Here is a 14,175-nt window from a genome sequence, read left to right as displayed (position 1 = left end):
GTTTTTAAGTTTTAGTTCTGTAATATTGCTGCAAAAATACATAATATGTTTATGACAAGAAACCATTGTTAAATAACCCATATGCAAATTCTTTCATCTCTCTAACCTAGAGATAGGGAGCTATTTTTATCTATACCTTCAATACAAATTGGGAGAGTGTGTATAAGTCATCATTGACTTATACAAATAAATCTGAGGCTCAGCAGAAAAGGGCAATGCAGTCAATTAATTAATTAGTGGTGGCTGTTTGCTCACAAGGAGAAAATGGGAGCATGATGCCCCTTATTTGCCATTATCTCTGAAACTTTTTAAATTTTTTACTTTAAAAAATGGATCTGTGATCTTATTTATATACTAGAACCTATGTTCTATATTTTAAAATTATACTCCAATAATTCTACTCTTCATTTGATTAAAAGTCCAATCACACTTACCCAGTGCCTTCTGATGTTTGATAGGGCATTAGTAGAAACTCTATAATATTCAGAGCACTATAAAAATAAATCTGTAAGATGCAGTGTTGTTATTTGTAACCTGGACTAAACCCGGTTTTCACACCAGTGCTCCATCAGGAAGTTAGATCTATTTGACAACTATTGATAGTATACATAGCCATGATAAAGAAAGTGTGGTGTTTCAAAATTTTTACTTTAATAAAGATACTATAAGATTGAAGTCATCTGGCATTATAGGAAAAAGTTGTAATATATATCAATCAATTTCTTAAATAATTGTGATCTAAAATTTAAGTAACTTTTGGATTTTATTTTTTTAATCTTGCTTATACAAAACTTTTTCCAAATATGTTTTGTATATATGTACAGAATATAAAGCATTCTTCATCAGTATGGAACACATATAGTATTTTATTTTTCATTTAAAAAATTACTGGGGCTGGGGTTGTGGCTCAGTGGTAGAGCGCTTGCCTAGCATGTGCAAGGTGCTGGGTTTGATCCTCAGCACCACATAAAAATAAATAAAATAAAGACTTAAAAAATAAAAACTTAATTACTGAGACACTCCATGAATTTATTAAAGATTTCCCTCTTTAGTCTCCACTGCTGCTCCCTTTTCATTTAGTGTAGTATATGAATCCTCAAGGTTTACTTACCTAGTTCTCAGATGCCAGTGATAATTTTAAAGTGAGAAAGAGAGAAGGTATGAAGGAAGTTTGGCCCATGATTTCTTGAGAGTGCATCCTGTGTTGTTTTGCACATTGGAGGGTGTGTTCTTCTATGTTGTGCACAAGCTTGTACAGTTCTCATTGCTCCATAGAGCTTAGGTTCCCAAGTTTGGAATTTTTCCACTGACAATTCAGTCACTGGCCTCCAATATTTCCACTATGCCAAGGTTTAGGAGGTAAGAGAGAGTTTCTAACTTGGGACCCAAAGTGAGGCCCAGCTAGCATCCTTCAGAGGCACAGACTTCTCTTTCTTTGTGAGCTTCCATTTGGGGTTAGAAGTGGCCCTTTCTTCTAGTCAAACAACACTGGAACCCTTTCACCCATCAATATTTCAAGGAGTCAAATCATTAAGAAGCTGCTTTTCCAGGGCAATTGAAAAGTTTTCCCCAATATAACCGAGGTCATAGATTGGCATAGACAATAAAAACATGCAACCACCCAAATTTTCCTTCCATTCTAGCTTAGGGATAGTCAACAAAGCCTAAGTTATGTCCCCCAAAGTATCTACCTGGATAATTATTGTCTTTTTTTTTTAAACTATGATTTTCTATTTTTCTTTTTTTTATTGGTTGTTCACAACATTACAAAGCTCTTGACATATCATATTTTATACATTAGATTGAAATGGGTTATGAACTCCCAAATTTTACCCCAAATGCAGATTGCAGAATCACGTCGGTCACACATCCACAATTTTACACAATGCCCAATTAGTAATTGTTGTATTCTGCTACCTTTCCTATTCTCTACTATCCCCCCTCCCCTCCCCTCCCATCTTCTCTCTCTACCCCATCTACTGTAATTCATTTCTCTCCTTGTTTATTTTCCCATTCCCCTCACAACCTCTTATATGTAATTTTGTATAGCAATGAGGGTCTCCCATCATTTCCATGCAATTTCCCTTTTCTCTCCCTTTCCCTCCCATCTCATGTCTCTGTTTAATATTAATCTTTTCTTCCTGCTCTTCCTCCCTGCTCTGTTAATAGTTGTTCTCATTATATCAAAGAAGACATTTGGTATTTGTTTTTTAGGGATTGACTAGCTTCACTAAGCATAATCTGCTCTAGTGCCACCCATTTCCCTGCAAATTCTATGATTTTGTCATTTTTTATTGCTGCATAGTACTCCATTGTGTATAGATGCCACATTTTTTTTATCCATTCATCTATTGAAGGGCATCTGGGTTGGTTCCACAGTCTAGCTATTGTGAATTGTGCTGCTATGAACATCAATGTGGCAGCATCCCTGTAGCATGCTCTTTTAAGGTCTTCAGGGAATAGTCCAAGAAGGGCAATAGCAGGGTCAAATGGTGGTTCCATTTCCAGCTTTCCCAGGAATCTCCAAACTGCTTTCCAAATTGGCCACACCAATTTGCAGTCCCACCAGCAATGTACAAGAGTACCCTTTTCTCCACATCCTCGCCAGCACTTGTTGTTGTTTGACTTCATAGTGGTTGCCAATCTTACTGGAGTGAGATGGTATCTTAGGGTGGTTTTGATTTGCATTTCTCTGACTGCTAGAGATGGTGAGCATTTTTTCATGTACTTGTTGATTGATTGTATACCCTCCTCTGAGAAGTGTCTGTTCAGGTCCTTGGCTCATTTGTTGATTGGGTTATTTGTTATCTTATTGTCTAATTTTTTGAGTTCTTTGTATACTCTGGATATTAGGGCTCTATCTGAAGTGTGAGGGGTAAAAATTTGTTCCCAGGATGTAGGCTCCCTATTTACCTCTCTTATTGTTTCTCTTGCTGAGAAAAAACTTTTTAGTTTAAGTAAGTCCCATTTGTTGATTCTTGTTATTAACTCTTGTGCTATGGGTGTCCTATTAAGGAATTTGGAACCCGACCCCACAATATGTATATCGGAGCCAACTTTTTCTTCTATCAGACGCAGAGTCTCTGATTTGATATCAAGCTCTTTGATCCATTTTGAGTTAACTTTTGTGCATGGCGAGAGAAAAGGATTCACTTTCATTTTGTTGCATATGGATTTCCAGTTTTCCCAACACCATTTGTTGAAGATGCTATCCTTCCTCCATTGCATGCTTTTAACCCCTTTATCAAATATAAGATAGTTGTAACTTTGTGGATTAGTCTCTGTGTCCTCTATTCTATACCATTGGTCCACCCGCCTGTTTTGGTACCAGTACCATGCTGTTTTTGTCACTATTGCTCTGTAATATAGTTTGAAGTCTGGTATCGTTATACTGCCTGATTCACACTTCCTGCTTAGAATTGCTTTTGCTATTCTGGGTCTTTTATTTTTCAATATGAATTTCATGATTGCTTTATCTATTTCTACAAGAAATGCCGTTGGGATTTTGATTGGCATTGCATTAAACCTATAGAGAACTTTTGGTAATATTGCCATTTTGATGATGTTAGTTCTGCCTATCCATCAACAGGGTATATTTTTCCATCTTCTAAGATCTTCTTCTATTTCTCTCTTTAGGGTTCTGTAGTTTTCATTGTATAAATCTTTCACCTCTTTTGTTAGGTTGATTCCCAAGTATTTTATTATTTTTGAGGATATTGTGAATGGAGTGGTTGATCTCATTTCCATTTCAGAAGTTTTGTCGCTGATATACAGAAATGCTTTTGATTTATGCGTGTTGATTTTATATCTTGCCACTTTGCTGAATTCATTTATTAGTTCTAGTAGTTTCTTTGTAGACCCTTTTGGGTCTTCTAGGTATAGAATCATATCATCTGCAAATTGTGATAATTTAAGTTCTTCTTTTCTTATTTTTATGCCTTTAATTTCTTTTGTCTGTCTAATTGCTCTGGCCAGTGTTTCGAGAACTATATTGAATAGAAGTGGTGAGAGAGGGCATCCCTGTCTTCTTCCAGATTTTAGAGGAAATGCCTTTAACTTTTGTCCGTTCAGAATGATGCTAGCCTGAGGCTTTGCATAGATAGCTTTTACAATGTCAAGGTAAGTTCCTGTTATCCCTAGTTTTTCTAATGTTTTGAACATTTATGAGATGCTGTACTTTGTCGAATGCTTTTTCCACATCTATCGAGATGATCATATAGTTCTTATCTTTAAGTCTATTGATGTGGTGAATAACATTTATTGATTTCCGTATGTTGAACCAGCCTTGCATCCCGGGGATGAATCCTACTTGATCATGGTGCACAATTTTTTTGATGTGTTTTTATATTCGATTCGCCAGAATTTTATTGAGGATTTTTGCATCTAGGTTCATTAGAGATATTGGTCTGTAGTTTTCTTTCTTTGAGGTGTATTTGTCTGGTTTCAGAATCAGGGTGATGTTGGCCTCATAGAATGAATTTGGAAAAGCTCCCTCTTTTTCTATTTCCTGAAATAACTTGAAAAGTATTGGTATTAATTCTTCTTTAAAGGTTTTGTAAAACTCCGCTATATACCCATCTGGTCCTGGGCTTTTCTTGGTTGGTAGTCTTTTGATGGCTTCTTCAATTTCATCCATTGATATTGGTCTGTTCAAATTGTGTGTATCCTCCTGACTCAGTCTGGGCAAATCATATGACTTAAGAAATTTATCGATGTCTTCACTATCTTCTATTTTATTGGAATATAGGTTTTCAAAATAATTTCTAATTGTCTTCTGTATTTCTGTAGCATCTGTTGTGATATTGCCTTTTTCATCCCGTATGTTAGTAATTTGAGTTCTCTCTCTTTTTCTCTTCGTTAGCATGGCTAAAGGTCTGTCAATCTTTTTTATTTTTTCGAAGAACCAACTTTTAGTTTTGTTAATTTTTTCAATAGTTTCTTTTGTTTCAATTTCATTGATTTCCGCTCTGATTTTAATTATTTCTTGCCTTCTGCTACATTTGCTGTTGTTTTGCTCTTCCTTTTCTAGGGCTTTGAGATGAAGTGTGAGCTCATTTATTTGTTGGTTTTTTCTTTTTTTGAGGAATGACCACCAGGCGATGAATTTTCCTCTTAAAACTGCTTTCATTGTGTCTCATAGATTCCGATATGTTGTGTCTGTATTTTCATTTATCTCTAAGAATTTTTTGATTTCCTCCTTTATGTCTTCTGCAACCCATTGATCATTCAGTAACATATTGTTCATTTTCCATGTGATGTAGGATTTTTCCTTCCATCTTTTATCATTGATTTCCAGTTTCATTCCATTATGATCAGATAAAATGCATGGTATTATCTCCACCCCTTTATATTTACTGAGGGTTGCCCTATGGCATAATATATGGTCTATTTTTGAGAAGGATCCATGTGCTGCTGAGAAAAGAGTATATCCATTTGATGATGGTTGATATATTCTATATATGTCAGTTAAGTCTAGGTTATTGATTGTGGTATTGAGTTCTATAGTTGCTTTATTCAACTTCTGTTTGGAGGATCTGTCCAATGGTGAGAGAGGTGTGTTGAAGTCACCCATAATTATTGTATTGTGGTCTATCAAATTATTGTCTTTATGATATGGTGTTTTCTTTTTAGCTATAATGCATGATACTGTGCCTCCTCCCCTAACCCTGAAAGTTTTCATTCATCCTTCAATGTTCAGTTTAAAGAATTACTGCCTCAGAAGCTTTAGCAAATATTGAAGCAGAATTTCACCATTTAATGGGTTCACAAGCTGCTGCCTTTATTGCTTATGGTACATATGTTTGCCAATCTAAATGATCCATTTGAGCTAAATTGCCACAGCTGCTAGAACACCTCTTTAACCATTTTTGGAGCAAAAATTAAAATCAAAACAGTAAAATTGTATCAAAATAATGGAAGTGTTCTTTCCAAAGGGAAATTTTTTTTTTCTGTCCATGATTACAAAATAATAAAAGTGAAGGAGAGTATAGACCAGGATTCCAATGTAAAAGGATAATTTTTTTTTCAATCTAATTGGAAAAACAAATTTAGAATACTGCTATAGTTTGGATAAGTATACCCAGAGGTCCCTGTGTAAACAGGGTTGGTCCACAGGGTGGTGATACTGGGAGGTCGTAGAACCTTTAGAAGGAAGTGGGAGGTCCTTAATTCACTGGGGGTGTAAATCTGAAAGGAATTATGGGACCCTGAGCTTCTCCCCTTGTCTTTCCTGACTGTGAGGTGAGCAATTTGCTACACAACACACTTTCTGCCAGGGCTATTTGGCATCCCTATAAGAGGCCCAAAGTCATGAGTCTGCATAATCTTGAACTGAAAATATCAAACCCATGAGCCAAAATAAACCATTTCTTTATAATAATTACCTCAGGTGTTTCATAATAGCAGCACAAAATTAACACAAGCACCAACATTATCAATTTTCTTCAAGAATGATATAAAGAACTGAGTACCAAAGAGGAAAATTTCTTAGTGACAAGAGCTATGCTTACCATGAAACACTGTCAGCAAAGCTGATATCATTCTTTAGGTATACACTGGGAAAAGACAGCACTTTTTAAATATATATATATATATTAACTCAAAGCACAACAGAGTAGATAATTCCAAAAACAGACTATGATAACTACCTCTTTGGAAAACATATTACTTATATGATATTCACAAAACTAAATTGGCTGATGTAAAATGGAAATCAAGAAAATTAAATCACCATATAATAAAGGGACAATGCATTTTTAACTCAATCATGAAAAATTCTCCCAATGAAGAACAGACAGCATATAATTTTCCTTTGAGAAATTCACAGTAATATTTGCTTAATATGCTGATAGACTTATCAAGCTTCTTGAATAAAAATTGATTTACAGTACAGTGGGGATTTTTCCAGTTGGAATGGGAAGAAGGTTAGATGTAAGAGTGCTTTGAAATGTAGAATGTTCCTAAGCATTATTCCCGCAAGAGCATGGCTTGAAATTAAATTAGGCCCTTAGAATATTAGGCAAAATAATTTGATTATAATCCATTTTATAAGTTGAATTCTTATATTTAAAAGGCTTAATTGTGATACATAATTTTTCAAAATATGAAATAGAACTTGTCTAACCTTCAGAAACATAATCTAGGTTTAGTTGTCCACTAAATTGTCTCCAACTTAACCTGCTTCCCAGTTTTCTTATTATTTTAAACCAGTACCAGTTACCTTTGGAAATTTCTTCAGATAAAACCAATTCACTCTCATACTATGTAAACCTTTTAAATGCAAAAAGCTTCATTTTGCAATCTCCCACTGGAAATTTAATTCATAGATGGTTTTCTCTTTGATTTGCTAATGGCAAGGCAAGACTAGAATCTGGGGTCAAGTCATCTTTAATGCGTGCACTTAAATATTTCAAACTCATACTTCTGATCTTTCTGGTATCATATAAATCTTTTAAAAATATAAATCTTACTCCCCAACTAATATTAGAATTACTTTTTTATAATTATCTTACCATCTTTACTTTTATAAAGAAATAAAATATTTGTTATGGTTTAGATGTGAGGTGTCCTCCAAGAGTTTACTGGAGAGACAATGCAAGAATGTTCAGAGGAGAAATGATTGGGTTGTGAGAGTCTTAACCTAATCAGTGAATTAATCCCCTGATAGGGATTAATGGTAAGTGAAGTGGTAGGGTATGGCTGGAGGAGGTGGGAATTGGGGGCTTGACTTTGGGGTACACATTTTGTATCTGGTGAGTAGAGTTTCTCTGCTTTCTGGTCACCATGTGAGCTGCTTCCCTCCACCACTCTCTTCTGCCATGATGTCCTACCTCCCCTGGAGCCCTAAGGAATGAAGCTTGCTATATATGAATTAAGATTTCTGAAACTTTGAGCCCCTCAAATAAACATTTCCTCCTCTATAATTGTTCTGTAAGTCATAGTAGTGAAAATTTTGACTAAAACATTATTATAAAATAGTTTAAGGGAAATCACCTGAAATTAGGCACTGAAAATCAAATGAACATATTTTGGTGGTATCTGGCAAAACACCCTCTATGTGTATATATATGCACATATACCTCTTTCCATTAATGGTAATAATTGCACAGGTGAGCACAATTTTTAAAATAATTTTCACCCTTTTCATCTATCTCTGTATATTCCTTTATTTTAAAAAAATTACACACTCTTCATTTTTGATGGTAAATATTAAGAATTTTTGTGGTGTCTTTCTGAATTTAATTATTTAAAACTTCAAACATACTTATTTTTAGATTACTTATTTACTTTTACAGAATTAAGGTCACAAGTTTTTATACTTCAATGTATTTGGGAGTTTCTCATTTAACAAATATATTAGGAATCCCTCTGAATCAACTAGAATAGTTTTAACTATGTTTTCATAATGGCTAGATGAAATTTTATGAAAATACAAGTTATTCTAAAATTCCATTATTGATTTTCATTTCTTTCGCTACAAAACTGTTTCAAGAATCAGCATTTACAAATATTCTTAGGTAGTGAATTAGATGATTTTATTGGGTGGAGCAGAGTCTCAGGAATGAGACTGAGTTGAAGGATATATACATTTAAAAAATAGATACTGTCAGAATATTTCCATTAAAAATAAGTATTTCACGCCTGGCACACATGCCTATAATCCCAGCAGCTCAGGAGGCTGAGACAGGAGCATTGCAAGTTCATAGCCAGCCTCAGGGAGGTGCTAAGCAACTCAGTGAGACCCTGTGTCTCAATAAAATACAAAATAGAGCAGGGAATGTGGCTCAGTGGCCAAGTGCTCCTGAGTTCAATCCCCAGTATCCTCTGCCCCTCAAAATATGTATTTCACATTCCCCAAACAATGTATATGAATGCTCTTTCTCTCTCGACATTCCCAGCTGCAATGATGGTTTGACTTTTGATAGCCGTGACTTTGATCTTTTTTTTTTTTCTTGCATGATGTTACTTAGAAATTCAGTTTCATTTTAATTCCGTAGTGTTATGGTTTAAGTATAAGGTGTCCCTTCACAACTCATCAATGAAAAATGATGAGATTATCAGAGCTTTAGTCTTATCAGTGGATTAATCCACTCATAGATTAACTGGGTGATAACTGTAGGCATGTAGGATATGGCTGAGGAAGTTGCTTGCAGGAGCATGCCTTTGAGGTACATATTGGGTCTCTGGTGAGGGGAGCTCTCTGCCTCCGGCTTACCAGGTCTTGATCTGCTTTCCTCTGGCATACAGTTTACTGCAGTCACTTTCTGCCTCATCTTGGGTCCAAAGCTAATGAGCCACCTGACCACAAACTGAACTTTGAAATCACGAACTCAAATTCACTTTTCCTCCTCTAAATTGTTCTTGGTAAGTATTTTGGTCACAGGGAAGAAATGCTAACTAAAACACATAGGAATAAGGAAAAGTCCCAAGAAAAAAATTACTTAAAAATGTCATGATTACCATTGATACACAGGAAAACATCAGTCTTAATATCTCTGGATCTATTTTTGGACTTCATCTTTTTTTCTGTTTTTCTAATTTAGCACTATTATCATATAGTATATATTATCTTGGTTTTGATAAATCTGTGGTATCTTAAAAGAAACAGATTTCCATGACTTATTCTTAATGATAGCATGGACCAAATTTCCTTATAAATTTTAGTTATTTATTGGCTTGTTAATTCTACTAAACCCAGTTTTATTTGATGTTTTATATTTTTATTTTGATGTGTTAAGGATTCTTTTTTAAATGTATATAAATGAAATTTATTGAATGTCTTACTTTTAAGGATTGGTATCTCACCATTTTGGTTTGTTCTCATACAAAATGTTTTTATATTGCCTCTCCCCATTGTACTATATGAATCTCCAGAACTTTCTTTTCATAGACCAAGTAGTGTTTAGAGATATTCAGTTATTATAGTGTTTCAACTTCTTGTTTGCCATTTCTTTACCTTTCTGAAGTCATTTCTACAAATTTGTCTTTCAATTGAATCATGTTCTCTTTAAGCATGTTTATTCTGATATATGACTTTTTAAATTTCTAGTTGAACTTATTTTTTTATTTTCAACTTTTTATAGGAATTTAAAATAATTTCATAACACCTTTTTATTTGTTTAAATAATTGAAAAACTGTATTTATCATCTTCTTTTAATGTATCTGTAGAAGAAATGGCAATTTTGTGGCTTATTTATGTTGCTACATTTATTTTGTTTGGTTGTGTTCAAATTTTGGCTTATGAAAATTTTCTTAAGTTCATTGGCAACTCTGCTCAAATGTTTTTTAAAGTTCAATGCAGCACACTTTATTTTATTTTTGGTACTAGGGATTGGACCCAGGGATACTCAATACTGAGCTACATTCCCAGCCATTTTTATTTTTTTATTTTGAGACAGGGGCTCGCTAGATTTTTTAGGGCCTTGCTAAGTTGCTGAGGGTGGTGTTGAACATGCCATCCTCTTGCCTCAGCCTCCTGAGCCATTGGGATTACAGGCTTGTATCACTGTGCCCAACCTAATAATGTACCACTTAAAATTGTTTGCTTCTTTCAGAAAAAGTTTTCTAGACTTTTTGTGTAGCTCATTGATGATAACACTTTGAAGTTTTCATCATTGAAATCATGATTTTTAACTTCCAAATATGTGATTTATGATGAAATTTCAGTTTAAAAAGTTTGATATATTTTGAATTGTTTAGATTGATATCCATCTTTTCTCATGGTTTGATTTCTGTAGAATTTTACCATTCAAAATAATCTACTTTTTTTTTTTAATCCTGATTGTTAGAATCTTCAAAGGGCATTTTTGTGCAATTTCCAGTGTGTCTCTTCTCTAAGGAAAAAAGTCTTTCTACTCACTGAATTCTTCTAGATTACAGTTTTTGGATCTTAGGGATGGGCAAAAAAGTCATCCCACTTATTTGCTTTCACCAAACCTCTTCCAAAATAAGAAAAATTCAATAATTGCATGTTTTACCTCTGTGTACAAGAATCTTGAACAGAAAACTTTCTATACAGATGCTTGTTTTCCTATTGATAGCCACTCTTCATTGTGGAAGCACAATATTCACACGGTCTATTCTTTTTTCTCTTGGACAGACTGTTAAAACACACTCTTTTCAGACTAGGTCTTCTAACATACCAACCTGTATTTCACTCAGAAGAGGAATTCAGATTAAAAATCATAAAAGTCATTTGACTTATATTTGGACTGCTATCTCCCCAAAACATCTTCTCACTGAAGAATTTTCCAGATTATTTATTAAATTTCCCCTAAAATTAAACTGATATTTTGTAATAAGGATTCCGTTAGTTGCTTTTTAAAAAAAAAAAAAGTTATTTGTATAATGTCAAAAGATTTTTTTTTCATTATTCATTTACTTCTCAAGATTTTAATTTTGTTGACCACCTGGTTGAAAATAATTCTGCTTATCCAGCTGTTAACTCTAATTACTTTTCTTCTTCTTCTTCTTCTTTTTTAATTAATCACTGAGTCTGCAGAAAAATAGAATGATTGATCCTTAGGATATAATCAGCTCTAGTTTTTCTTCTCCCCCAAGCTCATCTTCACCTGTTTGAGCCATCTGTGAGTTCATCTATAGTTGGGTTCATCATTATAGTTATGAGGTGATGTCATATGCAAATGGAATATATTTAGCTGAAGTAGGTAGACTCCTCTTTAAAGTTTATGTAAGAAAATAACTCTATAAATATAAGATGGGCAATGAACTGAACAAGTCAACATGCCTAAATTTTAAACTCTCCTCTCTAAAGAGGAGACAGTTAAAAACATTAAACCACATTGTCCAGGTCCAATACAATTTTTTTTTTTTACTATTCATTGGCTTGATTTAAATATTAATTTAAATATTATTTAAATTCTATTTTCTTGATTTTTCTATCTATAAAGTGAGAATAATATCTTTTACCTATTTAATAGAATTGTCATGATAATTATGTGGGGAAGCTATATGTAAGTATAATTATTCCTAGGGTATTGAATTTGTATTGAATTGAGTCTCTTAAAACTCATTAAAGGAAGTACACTAACTAAATGTAGGGAGTCAGTATGGAGTAAGATGCATATTGCTTGGCTTACTGACACCATAATGTGGGAGCAGACCTTGGGCAAGCCAGTCCATTAAATTCTTTGATCTTCAATTATTTCCTCTGTAAAATAAAGTTAAAAGTATCACCCTTCTTGAATTATTTTCAACATAAGAAACAAATGGAGAGTTAATGCTATTTAATTTAATCTAGCACAAAATAGCTTAATACATTTTATCTCTGATTATTTGTTACTACTATTATTACTAAGTGAGCAAATAATGTATCAATCTTAAGATAGCCTATCTTTAATCATTTCCCATATCAAGGAAGCAAACAGGGCAAGCAAAGGTTGGATTTCCATGATTTCTGGTATGAAGTGAAGACTTAAAAAAAAATACTTTATAAATTATTAAATAAAATAGTATCACACTCTTAATGACTTTCCTGTTTGTATTGATATTTTTCTTGTTTTGGTTCATTTTAAATTTCTAAAACAAAGAAGAAAACGAGATAAATGAAGTAGGGGGAAAAGAGAAGAGAAAAGATAAAAGAAAAGGAAAAAAAATCCTGTGATTTTCATTACACCATTTTTTACCATAGCAAGGATTTGGGAGCCATTTTAAAAATCCATTCATAGTGAATAGGAATGGATTACATATATTAGAGTGCATAGAAAAATCCCAGCCTACTTACATATTGTGAGAGAATAGTATCAATCCAATAATGAGAATGTCCATCACTAGCCGGAGCTTGGTTTAGACTAGAGTTCTGTAGAGGGAAAGGAAGAGAGAAGAGAGGACTCTTCTTTCTGCCTTCTCATCAGCTGCTGATAGGATTTTCTTCCAGAGAGTTTTCACAGATACGTGGATGATCCCTTGAGCAGTAAAAGACATCATCATTATAGATGGTGCTTTAGAAACTACCTTCTTAGGCCCTGGACGTCGGATGATGCATCTTCAATCTCTATTTTCTTTTATCTAAGAGCTTCTTCTCCTTTGGTATCTCTACTGAAGACTCAGAGGCACCACTTCATACTTCTTTTCTATAGTTCATACTTGGGGACCAGTAAAAAAGTTACATATCTCTTGCTCAATGAACTTTAGAGTCCCGAATAGTAACAACAACAGATAGGCACCCATTCCTGTCCGTTTTCTCTGTCACTTTAGGTCTTTAAAGCATAAGTCTGGTACCATTTCTCTGTGTTTTTAAGCAACATGTACTATATTACACTCTATATTAAACTCTCTAAGTGGTCACAGATGAGCTTGGCCCCTCCTAATCTTGGCATTACTGACATTTTGTTGGAAAAATTCTTTGTTGTTAGGGACTGTCCTGTGTATTGCAGTAGGTAATGGTATCTCCAGTCTCTACCTACGAGATGCCAGGAGCACGCTCTCAGTTGTAACAGTAAAAATCTTTGCAAACTTTGCTAAATGTCCTATGAGGAGTAAAAATGCCTCCAAGCTAAGAACTGCTGGGTTAGAAAGGGGCATGTTGCTGTGCCCCAGGAAGAAAATTCAGCAAGACACAGCAAAATAACAGTTCTCACTAAATAAAAATTTTTTGTTCTTTTTTTCAAAAAAATCAACTACTGCTCTTCTGCTACTCTCATCATTTTGTATCTTCCAGCAGACAGTTTTAAGAATTATGGCATAGAATTATCTAATTACTACTGAAAGTCAAATGTGCTTCACAATTATTTAGGTACTAAGTTCTTAGTGGAAGAAGAAAGAATATAACACTCTATGCTATACACAATATACTTATGTTTACATGACCTTGATAGACTACATTAAAAAATATTTCCTAAAAGAATAACAGAGCCACATTATTGACACAGAAGGGTGCATAAGACATAAACAATCAGAGATTAAACATTAATTATGAGACACTTTTTAATTGACAAAATTAAAAATATATGTGATGTTTTGATATATGCATACATTGTAGCATGGCTAACACATTACTTAACAGGTGCATTACCTCATATACATATCAACTTTTTGTGGTGAGAACACTTAAAATCTACTTTCTTGGTCTGAGGCTCTGATACAGTGGTAGAACATGTGCCTTTCCTGCGCGAGGCCCTATGTTTGATCCCCTGTGTTTAATAAAAATAAAACAT

The sequence above is a fragment of the Ictidomys tridecemlineatus genome, chromosome 12 (assembly GCF_052094955.1).
Source record: "Ictidomys tridecemlineatus isolate mIctTri1 chromosome 12, mIctTri1.hap1, whole genome shotgun sequence".
Lineage (NCBI taxonomy): Eukaryota > Metazoa > Chordata > Mammalia > Rodentia > Sciuridae > Ictidomys > Ictidomys tridecemlineatus.
The sequence above is the reverse complement of the archived record's forward strand: the minus strand, read 5'-3'. Positions refer to the sequence as shown.